The following is a 15,531-nucleotide window of genomic DNA, read 5'->3' as shown; positions in this document are numbered from 1 at the left end:
CTGAGTGTACATTACAGGGATAAAGAGGGTGTATAGCAGAGAGGAGGTGGGGATACAGCAGAGGGAGAAAGAAAATGGGGTATAGCACAGAAGAGATTAGAGTAAGTGGAGAATTGCGGAAAAGGGATGGAGGTATAATAGAGGGAGGATACTGGATACAGAATAATGGCTGATTCACACTGAGAGCTTTTTAAACGCTAGAGATTTTAAAAGCTCTTGCTAATGCAATGCTATGGGGGAATTTTACAAAATCACATCGCTCCAGTGTGAACACTCACATAGGATAACAGCAAGAGCTTTTAAAATCACAAGCCCTTAGAAAAGCTCTTGTAGTGTGAACCAGCCCTAAGACAAGATAAATAATGTGCTCTTGGTCCCATTTCCACTACACGTGGTGCGATCACTGCACTGAACTGTTTCCATTGATGCAAATTTTATGTATCTCATGCTGCAGGTTTCCGCAGTTTGCATCTGAGTCCCATAGTGGTTATATTCGTGGCTGGACTGGAACTGCCTGCAGATGTATGCGGTGCGATGATCGCACGGTGGCAATATGGCCATTGGAAATGGGCCCTTTCTCCTATTGGACTCAAAGCGCTTGAGCTGCAGCCACTAGTGTGCGCTCCAGGGCTGCGGAGTCGGTACAAAAATCTTCCGACTCAGACTCCTCGGTTTATGAAACCACGACTCCGGGTACCCAAAATGGCTCTGACTCCTCGACTCCTTAGTCTAATACTTAACAGGGCTGTGGATTTTGTACAAAAAAATCATCCGACTCCTCAGTCTACGAAACCACGACTCCGACGCTGGGTGGCCAAAATTGCCCCGACTCCTCGCCTCCGACTCCACAACCCTGGTGTGCTCGGTAGGCAGTAGCTTTGTTAGGGAATTTTGCCCAAGGCTTCCTTACTGAATAAGTGCTGGCTTACTGAACCGGAAGAGCTGAGATTTGAACCCTGGTCTCCTGTGTCGGAGACAGAGCCCTTTACCAGTACACTATCCATCCAAGAAGAGAGGTTGGTTCTCTTAGGGGTAGGAAGAAGATGGGGGTTCTGCATAGAAGATACTGGGACAGATGAGAAGAGATGGATATACAGTGGATAGAGTAGATAAAGGAGATTGAATATATTATGAGGAGGGAGACACTGTATAGCAATCAAGAGATAGAGGTACAGAAGGGAGATGTAGTAGTATCACATAAGAGCTGAGGGTACAGGAAGGATGGGTGACAGTAGAGGGGGCACTGTAGAGGTTAGACATACAGTAGAGGGAGAAAAGAAGCAGGTTATCACAGAGAAGAGATGGAGGAGGGGGGGGGGATGATGAGGTACAGCAGAGGAGGGTAGGAGAGGGGTTATTTGCAGATGATTGTTGTGTATAGGGATGACAGTAATGAGGTACATAATAGCTAGGGTTACAGTAGAGGGGGCAATGTAGAGGGAGGGCAGAGACAGGGTATCACAGAAGAGATAAGGGGATGAGGTACAATGGGATGGGGTATTAGCAGATGAGTGTTGCGTATAGGGATGACAGTAATGAGGTACAGAATAGCTAGGGTGACAGTAGAGGGAGGACAGAGGCAGGGAGTCGCAGAGAAGAGATGTAGGGATGAATTACAGCAGTGGAGAGTAGGGGAGGGGGTATTTGCAGATGTGTTGTGTATAGGAATGACAGTAATGAGGTACAGAATAGCTAGGGTGACAGTAGAGGAGGGCACTGTAGAGATTAGAGATACAGTAGAGGGAGGACAGAGGTAGGGTGTTAGAGAGAGGAGATGGGGGGGATGAGGTACAACGGGATGGAGTATTAGCAGATGAGTGATAGGGATGACCTGGGAGTCCGGGACAAGGTCCTCCAGCACCCAAGGCTGAGACACCAAAGTGCTCCCCTCCATCCCTCCCACCCCAGCCGTCACACACTGATTGCTATTAGACTAAAGGTGGCCACACACGATACAATAAAATGATCTGATTTTATGGCAATTCGATAAAAAATATCGGATCTCCCGAAAAAAATCGAAAGTTTTTTTCATTCGACTGAAAAAGCCGATCGGATTTCCCGTTTTCTTAAATTTTTATCGATCCGGAATTCCAGATATTTTTCTTCAATCTTTCTAAAGATTGTATGGTGTGTGTTAGATTGTCAATTTATTAATATACACACCCTAGCAATTTTCTCAGTTTCCAATCATGTTTATCATAAAAGGGGAAAAATTGAACATAGGTGTGAGGTACATTGGTCATATTTTTGAAATGTTACAATTAGTCAGAAAAATTGATTGCAATTCTTAAATTTAACAGATATTTAAAAAATTGTATGGTGTGTGGCCACCTTAAGAGGTGCCCCTGGGCCATCCCCAACCCCCCAACACCTTAATCTCTATCTGGCTTGCATTCACTTCCATGTATCCCTTTTTCTTATTTCTCTCTGCTTCAAACACAGTAGGGGAATGATAGCTGAGTGAGTTGTGCACCCTCTCTTACACTGCGCCCTGAGGCTGGAGCCTCTCTGCCTCGATCCTGACCTGGGAATGACAGTAATGAGGTACAGAATAGCTAGGCGGGGGTGTAGCAACAGGGGTTGCAGAGATTGCGACTGCATGGGGGCCCTCCCTCATCTACAGTATTAGCTCTCTATTGGTCCTGTGCTCATAAGAATCACTTCTATATATACTTTGAATAGTGGTAATTATTAAAAACTGTTGCCCATCCCCTTCTTGCACTGCTGACACTGTAGTTGCCATTGGCAGGTTTTGGTGCGCCGTATCAATTGTTATGTATAGAGTGCTTGGGGGGGGGCCCAATGTAAAACTTGCATCGGGGGCCACTGCTCCTTAGCTACACCACTGTATCTAGGGTTACAGTAGAGGGGGCACTGTAGAGGTTAGAAGCAGGCATGGGCAAACTTGGCCCTCCAGCTGTTAAGGAACTACAAGTCCTACAATGCATTGCAGGAGTCTTACAGCCATAGTCATGACTCATAAAGGCAAATGCATTGTGGGATTTGTAGTTCCTTAACAGCTAGAGGGCCAAGTTTATACAGTAGAAGGAGGACAGAGGCAGGGTATCAGAGAGAAGAGATGGGGATGATGAGGTACAGCAGGAGGAGTGTTAGCAGATGAGTTTTGTGTATGGAGATGACAGCAATGAGGTACAGAAGACATTGGGTTTCAGTGAGAATGGCAGGAAATAGTGAATAGTAGCAGAGAAGTGACCGGGGCACACTATACAGAAACACGTGCTGCACCCCCATCCCATCCTATGTGCTCAGCAGCTGTGCAGCCACCTGTCTCCTTCCCTCATCTGCATCCTCTGGCCCCGCCCGCCGGTTGTCACTCTGCAATCTCCGCCCGCTCCCAATTGTTAGTCAATGGAAGTAGGTTCCGCCCAGCTGCGGTCACTTTACATTCAGTGCCCGCCTCCTGCAAGCCATACACAGCAGCTGGCCGCCTCCCTTCGGCTCTAGTCCCCGCCCACCTTTCGGTTTCTGCGCCTTTAGGGGCGGGGTTAGACTCCACTATCTTTAGTGGTTTTTGTGCTTTCTGTGCTGATTGGCTGAGCCGGGTCACGTGTGTGTCTGTCCTCTCAGTCAGAGGAGAGGAGTGAGAAGTTGGAGCGGAGTGGTCCGACGGTGACGGGGGATCCGGGTTCAGGTGAGCTGCGCACCGGACCGCCACAGGTACCAACATGCGTCACTTCCGTGGGGCTGTGCTGTTACTTAGTGTTGTCCGGATCATGAACGATTCGGATCTTTGATCCGAATCTATTTTATGAGTCGATCATCCGAATCATCAAAATGAACGATTCGGATCGCAAAAGGGGCGGGGCCAGGAGCGACACGCCCCCTCTCAGCGGGCAGCGGGGTCCTGGAAGCAGAGCTGAGATGAATCGCTCTGTTGGATAGGAGCCAGCCTTGCAGGGAGACAAGTAGATGAGAGAGAGGGGACATGGGTGCCACTGCCAGATATGTGTAGAGCACACATACTGGCTATAACGTGCTGCCCATTATAGGCTGTCTGTTCCATAGTTGTACACAGTGAACACATTGGAAGCTTTTGGCTCAGCACAGCTCAGTAACTTTGCAGACACTGTGATTGAAAGGCAATATAATCCTCCTGCACTCGGCACTAAACAGCTGCACTTATCTTCTGGGAATGCTTTCTTTCACTGTGCGACCTTTTCTTTCAAAGTGTACAGATGAACATATAGGTGAAATATATGTAAAGCATATGACTTCAGCATGTGGGTATTGTGTGCAAACATTTCTGCTCTCTGCTCGTCCCTCCTCCCATCTCTGTCCACTCCCTGCCCTCTGTCCATCTTCTCCCCTTCTCTGTGTGTCCACTCCCTCCCCTTCTCCTGTCCACAGACCTGTCCTGCTGTTCATTTCACCCCCGAATGCTTCCGGTAGTAAAATGATCCGAGATTCGGATCAAAGATCCGGATCTCTTCAATGATCCGATTCGAATCATCCGGATCATTGAAAAGATCCGAACTTCCTGACACTCAGGTGGTCCCGCCCAGGAATATCCCCGCCCTAATCCTGTCCTGCTGCACTGTAAGGAGAACCTGTCACCACAGCTTGCGAATGCGAAGCAGAGTCATCAGTGAGGGAAGCTGACCTGTTACTGCTTTGCCTCACTGGCTGTCAGTGGACCAATCAGGTCGTGGCAGGAACTGATCTAATTGAAGGTGCCTATCAATTATATAATCTTGATTGTACAGCCTTGCCAAGTTTATCTAGTAGAGGAGTAAACTGAGTGACTGTACTCTGAATGCATACTTTAGAACCTCAGGGAAGTGGGAATACTGTTCAGTCATAAGTGGGCACCTTAAAGTGTACCTGACGGGGGGGGGGGGGGGGGGTGATACTTTACTTGCCCGAGGCTTCTTCCAGTCCCCACTTAGCCTTACAGGTCCTTTGATTTCCTCCCAGTCCGCTCTGTTGTACTGCTTTGCCCATTTAAAAGTTTGCTGACTGGACCAGTTGGAGGCTACTGAGCATGTGGGATCTTAGCCATACCCCTCTAAGATTGCGCTTCCATGGCTGGGACCGTTCTGCGTATGTGTTGAATGCGCCACTCGTCTACTTTAGGGGACCCAGCAGGAAACCTCACAGGCAAGAGTTCTCCAATCACAGCACCCTCTTACGGCGCAGTGTTGTAATTGGCCAAATAGTGTGGGCGTAGTTTACTACAACCTACTGGAAACCTAGCAGTTCGAGAGGGGCTGCTGTCCACCCAATCACATTAGCTGAATTTCTTTATGAGGTTCCCTGCTGGGTCCCCTAAAGTAGACTAGCGCAGAGAATGCTCCCAGACACAGGAGTGTAAGCGAGGAAGCAGGCCGGGATTTACATCACAGGAGCCTATAGGCACAAATGTCCTAGCACCTTAGGCTTCATCCTCCATGAACCTACAAACCCTCATCAAATCGCTACAGGTGTCCCTTAGCATTAGGTAGCCAGAGGTACTCTCAGTATTAATTTTTCCCTTGACTTAAAGAAGATCTGGTCAGTGGAATGCCTAGAGCCGGGTTAGTAAACTCTCATTTGCTCAGTACTCTGCATAGGGAAGGAGGGAGGGAGGAGCAGAGTGAGCTGCAATTTTTTTTTTTTTTTTTTTTTAATCATCAGTCACCTGTAGGCACAGGCCTACAGTGCCTTAAAGGATACCTGAAGTGCCATGATGAGATAGACATGTGTATGTACAGTGCCTAGCACACAAATAACTATGCTGTGTACCTTTTTTATTTCTCTGCCTGAAAGAGTTAAATATCAGGTATGTAAGTGGCTGACTCAGTCCTGACAGTGTGATCCTCAATGATGAGAAATTCCAACTATAAAACACTTTCTTAGCAGAAAATGGCTTCCGAGAGCAAGAAAGAGATAAAAAAGGGGAGTTTCTTATCAGTGAGGGTCACACTGTAGTCACTTTCTGTCTGAGTCAGGACTGAGTCAGCCACTAACATACATGATATTTAACTCTTTCAGGCAGAGAAATAAAAAAGGTACACAGCATAGTTATTTGTGTGCTAGGCACTGTACATACACATGTCTATCTCATTATGTCACTTTGGATATCCTTTAAGGCACTGTAGGCCTGTGCCTACAGGTGACTGATGATAAAAAAAAAAAATCTCATCATGTCACGTCACTTCGGGTATCTTTTAAGTAAATCCGGCCCTGTGAGGAAGCGGGAGCCCCAGGCCATGCATGTACAGTATCCTGCAACAGGCAATTTTTTTTTTATTTTTTTTTTGAGGAGGAGGAGGACAGCAGCACAACAGGTCCGGGAGGAAATCAAGGGAGCTGGAAGAAACCCAAGATGAGTAAAAACAGGACTTGTTCCCCTGTCTCAGGTACACATAAAGGGACCCTGAGCTCAAGCTAAATCTGCAATTTGAACTTACTTGGGGCTTCCTCCAGCTCATTGTAACGCGTGAGGTCCTCCTGGCTACTCTCCCAGTCCCGGTGGCAGCACCACTAATGGTCGACTTTGGCCTGAAGTCGCCTGTGCACGTCCCTGCTATGCACGCTACGCGTCATCACATCGGCTGGCATCAGAGTGTGAGGATACCAACATAGTGCACAGTTTCTTCAGGATAGCTGCCTGGGTGTCACCATAATGCTTATTACCCATGTAATTTAATGCTTGCCGAAGATGCATGTTTTTGACAAATTATTGGACACTATGCAGATACATCTGTATTACAGCACATGCTTTTGCCACGGTATGCAATGATTTTGAACGAACACACATGCTGTGCAAATTATACCTTTTGGGTTGTAAGTGTTTTGAATGTGAATGAGTCAGTTGAGTTCCTCCAGCCCACTATAGCCCATTAGCTCCATCTTTGTTGGTCTGGTCCCCTCTTTTGCGCTGCTGTGGAGTGCGCGATCCAGCCAAGTTGGGTGTCACTGTGCATGTGCGTTCCTGTCCATGCGTCACCGCAATCACACTCTTGTGGCCAGGGTTTTTCTCTGCTTGCACAGTTTAAGGCTAACTGCTCTTGCGATCAGGGGGTGCACGTGGTGTGGACTATGCATGCGCAGTTGCTAGTCCAGGACTTGATCAGGGCTAAGATTGATGCAACAGAAGGGACCGTGGGGATGGCAAGGGAGCAAGCAGGCTACAGGGGGCTGGAGGAAGCCCCAGGTAAGTATAAATCCTTGTGCTTTCTCAGGTATACTGTAAGAGGAGTCACTCCAAAGAATTGCTACACATAGCAAAAGATTTTTCTAAAAATCTGCGTGTAATGGAAACAGGCCCTATAGAGCCAATCAACTTGTAACCAACCCTGTAGTGTTAATAAACCCACCAGTAGTTACTTCCACATTTTCTGAAGGGTTTTTCTGCTGCTCTGAGTAGTTCCGGCTGAACAGCACAACACAGGTGCTTATGAGTCTGATTTCCTTTCGGGCTTCAATGAGGTACATACACATGGATCTGTGGTGCTGCCACTTTGTCCAGACAGACTTGCAGTTTCTCCCCGACGACTAAAAGAAGAGTTTACATTAATTCAGCTTTCCCATAAGCATGACTGATAATATCTCATAAGTATCCATGTTCTCTTATGGAAGGAGGAACATGACCCGATCCCAACCAGCATAGCTGGTCCCTGCCTCACTGTGAGCAAGAGTCATTCCTGTTAGTGTGGTCTGCCATTCTATCATGGCTCCCACTGTCTGGAACTGCCATAGTAATATTATACATTTATATAGAGCAGACGTTTTGTGCCGTGCTTTATAGAATACAAATTAGGGCTGGTGCACACCAAGAGCACGTCTGAGCGCTTTTTAAAATGCTTACGCTTTTAAAAAGCAATTGCAATTACATTTGCATAAAGTTTTTAACATTAGCATCTCTAGTCCAGGTCTAATGTTCATACCGAGGCCAGTTTTGGGTCCGCGGTGGTGGGAAATAACTTACTGGTATGCTGTTGAGATGTTGGTGAATTACCTAACCCCAGCTGAGATTCAAGTACCTTCAACAAACTAGAGACACTGTTTATTCAGAATTGGATTAAAAAAGCACTGAATATGATCCAAAAAAGTCTCTGCATGGCTCTTATTGTCAGACAGTTCTCTAATGGTGCCTATTAACGGTTCAATCTTCTGAATGATCGACCATACAATCCAGGGCTGTGGAGTCGGAGCAATTTTGGGTACCTGAAGTCGGTGGTTTCATAAGCTGAGGAGTTGGATGATTTTTGTACTGACTCCACAGCCCCGATACAATCGATTGGATCAGGTACCGTTAATGGTGTCGATTGGTGACGTGTGTACACTAGTGTTTTTTTTTTTGTTTTGTTTCCCATATCCAATTGATGTCAGATCTGAAAATTGTATGAATTGCGCCAGACTTTGGTAAAAAGGCTGCGGTACTTTTCTGTTAGCCAGGCGCATCCACTAGGTGGCGTTAATCACTATTCCCCCTCCAGGCCGCCATGGATAGTAGGGAAAGATGTAATTCTGGTGGAGTTTTATCGCCACCTACTGGATGCGCTCGGCTAACGGAAAAGTACCAAGGCCGCTGCATAAACTCTTTATCCTTGATCTGTAGATTTATTTGCAGCATCAATCACGGACCCACGGTGCTCTTGAGATTTCCCTTCCGGGTTATCATCTCACTTGCGTGCACTGCACCATATGTAGCAGGGATATATGAGTTCCTTTAGCAGGATTGAGCGGGATATCCACGATTGGACTGTTCTTGTTCTCACCAGTTCTGGCACACCGTCCTCCTGTGTTTATGCAAGCTGGCCACAATGCATTAATTGATATGTACACAGTGTCTAAGCCAAAGCCCCGCCTACTCATCAAACGGGCCAGATTAAAGGGAAACTGAGGTGAGAGGCATACAGAGGCTGACATATTTATTTCCTTTTAAACAATGCAGGTGGCCTTGCTGTCCTGCCAATCCTCTGCCTCTAATACTTTTAACTTTTAACCATAGACTCTGAACAAGCAGGCAGATTTTCTGACCCCATTAGAGACATGCTTGTTTCAGGTGTGTGATTCAGACAATGCTGCAGCCAAAGAGCTCAGCAGGACTGCCAGGCAACTGGTATTGTTTAAAATAAATATGGCAGCCTCCATACCACTCTCATTTCAGGTTCCCTTGAAACCACCAGGGCTGTGGAGTTGGAGTCAGGAGTCAGAGCAATTTTGGGTACTCGGAGTTGGAGTTGGTGCTTTCATAAACTGATGAGTCAGAGTCAGATAATATTTGTACCAAATCCACAGCCCTGGTAAGTATTAGACTGAGGAGTCAGAGCCATTTTGGATACCTGGAGTCTGAGTCGGTGGTTTCACAAACTGAGGAGTCGGATGATTTTTGTACCGACTCCTCAGCCCTGTAAATCGCCACCTTGTTTCGTATTCTGTATTATATCAATTGAGTTTTTAATACTTCAATATGTCCAAAATATAGGTTGGTGTGATTTTATGTTTTAGTACACCTGTTATGGGATTAAAAAAACAGGCAACCTATTGTTCTGGATTTTGTTTCTCTTCTGCCTGTGTTTCATGTGGGGAACAGGTGTACAGATTGGGAAAGTTAGAATATTGGTCCCGCATACTTGGCGACTTGGGAATTATCATGACTGCTGGAGATGCATCACAGCCTGGACATTTTTATTTTTTTTAAAGATTCTTTTATTTTGGAAATTTTTTAAGTAGTACAAAAAGACATCAAGACTAACAACATAAAGCCCACCATACATAGTGCGAGCCGTAGATAACAGTGATACAGTACATGGTATTGAGACCAAAACACGTTCTATAACATCTATTGAACAGTGATAAGACAAACCACAGACCAGTGTGGTTCCTATAAAGGAGATATAACATCAATTATAGTGCAAATTACTATTTAAGTCTAATAGGTCCTTTTGGTGAGGTTAAGACTCTCCACTATATATATAAACTTTTTATAAGGCCAGCTCTGGGCCCAGAGGGAACATCCACCAGTAGCTGACCCTGAGTAGGTAAACCACGTAGAGAGTGGGGAAACCTGAAAAGCTGGGACTTTCTATGTATACCATAGCTAATTTAATATTAGCTAATGGGGGATCTCAGACTCTCCCATATATGGCTGACACATATGAATAGACCTTAGAAAAAGGTCTATTCTGACATAGACAAAGATAAGAAGAAAATAAGGAGTAAGAATAGATAGAAAAAATAGTTAGAGAGGAGAAGCAAGAGGTAGAGAAAAAAAGGGGGAGCGGCAGAGGGGGTAGGGTCCCGAGGATAGCGCCATTGCTTCAATATTTTCTCACTCAAGAACGCCAGAGGTGTGGTTAGGGCACCCTCAGAGTGCTATGTGACTAGGTGGGCATGAGGGAGCGGTAGCGATCAGATTCCTTAAATTCAAACCATCCATACCATGTCTTCCAAAATTGTTCGTGTTTGTCATGAATAGAGGACGTAAGGTCTTCCATTCTCTGGACTTGGTCGATCTCTCGAAGCCACTCCTGAATTGAAGGGGCCTCTGAGGATTTCCAGTGTCTGGCTATAAGAATCTTAGCAGCATTAACCAGGTGTCGCGTCAGAGTCTTCTTATATTTTCTAACTGACCAGGTATTGTGATGGAGGAGGAAGAAGGCCGGAGAGTTTGGTGGTTGGAAGTCTGTCATAATATGCATCAGCTCCCTCACGCCCTCCCAGAACCCAGTCAAATCCGGGCAGGACCAAAAGATGTGGAGGAGGGTGCCCAATTCTGCTCCGCATCTCCAGCAGTTGCCTGTGGAGCCGGGGAACATTGTCTGAATTCTAGAGGGCGTAAAATACCACCGGGTAAAAATTTTATAGCCCGCTTCTTGGCTCCTCGTAGAGATAGATGATTTCTGCGAAAAGATCAGGATCTTATTCCATTGCTTATCAGAGAAATGCTCTCCAAGATCAGTTTCCCACTTAGATTTAAGTGTGCCTGCCGGAGACTCCGAGGAGTTCAAGAGCGAGTACACTAAAGTGATCATGCCCTTGGTCATTCCCTTTCCCATGCATGTCTGTTCGAATGGTGACATAGATCTATTAAAGCTTTCTTTCGTTCCTTGAGACCTTATGAAATGTTTAAATTGGTTCCAACTCCAAATATCCAAATTAGGGGTATTAAACTGTGTGCACAAATCAGAAAGTTGGACCCAGCTCCCGTTGGCGAGGAGGTGATGTGCTCTAATAGGTGGCACTGTTCGCCAGGCCAGATAGCCTCTAGTGTGAAGGCCTAGGGGGAAGAGCGGATTATCAAGAATGGGGAGAAGAGGGGAGGGCCAGGGAGATATCATCGGGTTGGATCTGAACTTCCCTAATAGTCTAATAGTGTAAGAGATTAAGTCTGTCGCTGGCTCCGTTATTTGGAGCGAGCGCGCAGACCAGGGGACCAGAGCGAGACGATCAGACATTAATTCATTTTCCATACCTACCCATTTCTTTTGTTCACTATGCCTATGCCAGTCTATGATCCTAATTAAGACCGATGCTGCATGGTACAAGCGGGGGCATGGGACGGCCATTCCGCCATTTTCCTTAGGGGCGATCTGAAGTGCATATTTTAGTCTAGGCCTGCGACCTCTCCAAATAAATTTAGAGAACTGTTGCTTAATCTTATTAAGATATTGGGCCGGGATAAAGATTGGTAATGTCTGAAAAAGATATAGCAAGCGTGGCATTACTGTCATTTTTATTATATTTGTTCGTCCGAACCAAGAGAACTGGGGTTTGTCCCAGCGCTGAAGATCTCCCTTAATCCTTTCAAAGGCAGGAAGGAAGTTTTTTGAGAATAAATCTTTCGGATCGGGGGTGATCTGGACTCCTAAATATTTTAGGGACTGGGCAGGCCATCTGAAGGGGAAGTTGCTTTTCAGTAGGGCTTTAAGAGCATCGGGAAGTAAAATGCCAAGTGCCTCACTTTTATCATAGTTTATCGACATGTTAGACAACTTTCCATATGTGGAGAATTCTGCTAAGAGGTTGGGCAAAGATATGTGAGGGTTGGTTAGGTAAAATAACAAATCATCTGCGTATGCAGCAAGCTTGTGGGAGGATTTAGGAAAGGGGACTCCTTGTATATCAGCGTTGGCTCTTATTTTACAGAGAAAGGGCTCCAAGGAAAGAGCAAAAATTAGGGGGGATAGCGGACACCCCTGGCGAGTGCCATTTCGTATATCAAATGAGTCCGATAGGACCCCATTGGCCTTTACCTTAGCATTAGGGCAGGAGTATAGTGTCAAGATACGTTTGCGCATCTTACCCCCCAGCCCCACATGGCGAAGAGTGCATTCTATGAAGTCCCAGTCCACCCTGTCAAATGCTTTTTCAGCATCAGTAGAGAGTAGAAGTGTAGGGATGGACCGGGACCTCACCCAATGCAAGACGTTTAAGGTTCGAATTGTGTTGTCCCTAGCCTCTCTTCCCATTATAAAGCCCACCTGATCTGGGCAGACCAATTTGGGGAGTAGAGGGGAGAGCCTGTTAGCCAAAATTTTTGCATACAACTTGAGGTCTACGTTTAGGAGTGATATGGGCCTATAACTTTGACAGTGAGCTGGGTCCTTCCCCTCTTTAGGCAGCACAGAGATATGTGACTCTAACATCTGGGTCGAGAACCAATTTTTCTCTAGGGGCATATCTGTTATCACATTAAAGGCATTCAGCATATGCGTTGAAACTACTCCCCCAAAGATCTTGTAATATTCTGGGGTAAACCCATCCGGTCCAGGTGATTTGCCCGAGGGGATCTGGGATAAGGCTATTCTAAGTTCGTCTAGCGTAAAGGGTTCTTCCAGTTCCTCGGATTCAGATTGTGGCAAAGAGGGCATTTTGGCTTCCTTAAGGTAAGAAATTATCTTTTCCCTATGTTTAAATCTTAATTTGGGACCTTGAGGTGACGGCAAGTTATGCAGTCCTTCGTAATACTCCTTAAAGATTCTGGAGATGTCTTCATATTTGTGATGAAGGGTAGAGTGTTTATCTCTAATACCTGCTACGTAGGTGGATGTTTGTTGCTTCTTTAGGGCTCTAGCTAGCATAGTGCCACACTTATTGCCAAATTCATAAAAAGTGCGCCTACATCTGTCTGCAGAGTAGCGTACCTTATGAAAGAGTAAATCTTTGAGGGCAGATCTCTCTTTGGTGAGGGCCTCTAAGGTAGCTGCCAACCTATTCCTTTTGTGCTGAATCTCTAAATTTTTAATGCGGCTGAGGACCTCGTTGATTTCCTTCTCTCTCATCCTCTTTCTTTTAGCTCCCTCTCTTATAAGGATGCCTCTCATGAAGCATTTATGGGTTTCCCAAACCACCAGAGGTGATATATCGCCCTGAATATTGATTCTGAAAAATTCCTCCAATTCGCTCTTGAGTTTCTGAGCCAGTGATTTGTCTTTAATTAAGGAGTTATTTAGGCGCCATAGAGCAGGGCCTCGTCTAATATCCCCCAGGGCTAGATTCACCCAAACCGGAGCATGATCAGATAATGACATGTTGCCAATAACTGGAGAAGAGGAGACTGATAACAGGTTTTGAGAGATAAACAGATAGTCAATTCTGGTGTATGAGTTATGTGGGAAAGAGTAAAATGTATAGTCCTTCACTGAGGGATTGTGAATTCTCCACACATCCACTAGCTGTAGAGAATGCAATAGAGATCTACATTTGCGAAGTAGCTTTCCAGAGATGGGCGTTCTCTGGGAGGATGCGTCTAGCATGGGATCCAGTACCAGGTTCAGGTCCCCTCCTAATATTAGGCTTCCCTCAGCGAAGGACTCTAGTTTATGTAGAAAGTTTTGTAGGAATTCCACTTGGCGGAAATTAGGAGCATAAAAAGAGCCAATAGTAATCTTTCGGTCCAGTATGGTGCCCTTGATAAGGTTAAAGCGCCCCCTGGGGTCACTGAATTCTTCAGTTATGATCAGAGGGGTATCTCTAGAAATGAGAATGGCTGTCCCCTTAGTTTTAGTATCTTGTGGGGTACTATAGAAGGCATTTCTATAATATTTGTTAAACAATTTCGGTATGTGGGGTCCTTTAAAATGGGTCTCCTGGAGAAATATTACATTGGCTCTTTCCTTGTGACATAGACGGAGAACTGCGGACCTTTTCTCAGGCACATTTAGGCCCCTGACGTTCAGAGTCAGAAATTTAAGTGACTGCTGAGCCATAGGTCAGCACCCATCCCCCAGGCCCATCCCCACACCGCCCCGAAGAAGAAAGCCATATAGAATGGCAGAAATTATTAGCAATAGATAGAGAAGAGAAGAAAAGAAAAATACAGATTAGAAATATGTGTGTAAGAAACCACATACAGCACTTAGGTGAGGTATGGTCCATACTTCACTCACCTGCAGGCTATAAGCCTGTTTAATTAGGAAATGTTTCCTGTAGCTCACTGGTTGCACAAGACAAACCAGTGCCAAAGTGGCAAAAAGGCCCTGGGGTAGAGAGACCACACAATAGGGCTGACATACTCTCCCTCCCCCCGAGCACTCACATGCACAAATTAGATGGTGATACCCAAACTTTCTAGCGTAGAATCAAAGAAAATAGTTGTAAATCCTCCTTATAACTAAATCCCCTTCCCCCCTCATCCCAAATTTACCAAAAACCAAAGCTCCAGTAGACCCCAGTTGCGCCTCAGATTGGCTGTGACACACGTATAAAGTCCCAGTTCCTCCGTCAATACGTGAAGAGATTGGGAGCAGGCCCCCTACACAAAGCAAATGAGCCAGGGCCAATCATTTATTATATGACTGGAGTATGAGCAGCCCTCAAAGACAGTATCTCGTACCTATGTTCGGAGGCAACCCCCCGTCCCAGGCACCCCCACCTCCCCCCCCGCATGTGCCCAGGCTAGGGACCTATAACCGTACCCCCCAAGCCAGCCCCACTCCCCTTCTCAGGATATCACATAAAGCATACGCATACATATGAACATCTCTTGTGTATGTACAGCAGGATATACGGTATTCCGTAACTAGAAGCAGGTTCTTGCTTCAACATACATAGCAAGTAGGTTATAATAAAATGTCTTGTGGAGCATGGGAGGGGGGCCCGGGGAACCATCATCACCTAAGTGGGGGAGCATGGGGCATCCGAGACACAGAGCCACCCCCGGTTAATATATTGTAAGAGGGGTCCCATAAAAGGGGCCATGTCAAGCGGGTATATGAGCTTTATGTTCAGGGCACGAGTAATCCAGAGTCCAGCCATGGCCTTGGGGACGAAGGGGGAGGCTCATATAAGAGGGGAAATAAAAAGGAAGAAAAACCCCCACATCAGAAAAAAGAACAGGGTCCGCAAACACAGTACTCACTACCGTCGAGATCTATTGAGGATCACGGGCCCGTTGAGGGCGGGCTGCCGGGAGACCATCTGGATCCCACTCAGGTACCTCCACAGTGGGTATTTCCAAAGTTTGAAAAAGGTCCGGTAACTCCCGCGGGTGACGGAGAATAAAAGATTGGTTGCCTTTCTCCGCCATTAGATAGAAAGGGAAGCCCCATCGGTACGTTGCTCCTTCCTGTTGGAGTGCCT

At 46.1% G+C, this 15,531-nt stretch overlaps 1 protein-coding gene across 4 annotated transcripts in view; it reads left to right on the top strand.

Annotated features, from left to right (window-relative positions):
- Positions 1-3,566: 3,566 nt before the first annotated feature.
- Positions 3,567-15,531, top strand: part of PBXIP1 (PBX homeobox interacting protein 1) — a 93,153-nt gene continuing 81,188 nt past the window's right edge. For 2 of the 4 annotated variants that reach the window (XM_068252496.1, XM_068252493.1), the window contains exon 1: positions 3,567-3,652. The gene's annotated coding sequence lies outside the window, so the exon portion shown is untranslated. The other 2 variants (XM_068252494.1, XM_068252495.1) reach the window with 2 other exon arrangements.

This window comes from Hyperolius riggenbachi, chromosome 9 (genome assembly GCF_040937935.1).
Source record: "Hyperolius riggenbachi isolate aHypRig1 chromosome 9, aHypRig1.pri, whole genome shotgun sequence".
NCBI classification, from domain to species: Eukaryota; Metazoa; Chordata; class Amphibia; order Anura; family Hyperoliidae; genus Hyperolius; species Hyperolius riggenbachi.
This window is presented reverse-complemented; position numbering and strand designations above follow the sequence as displayed.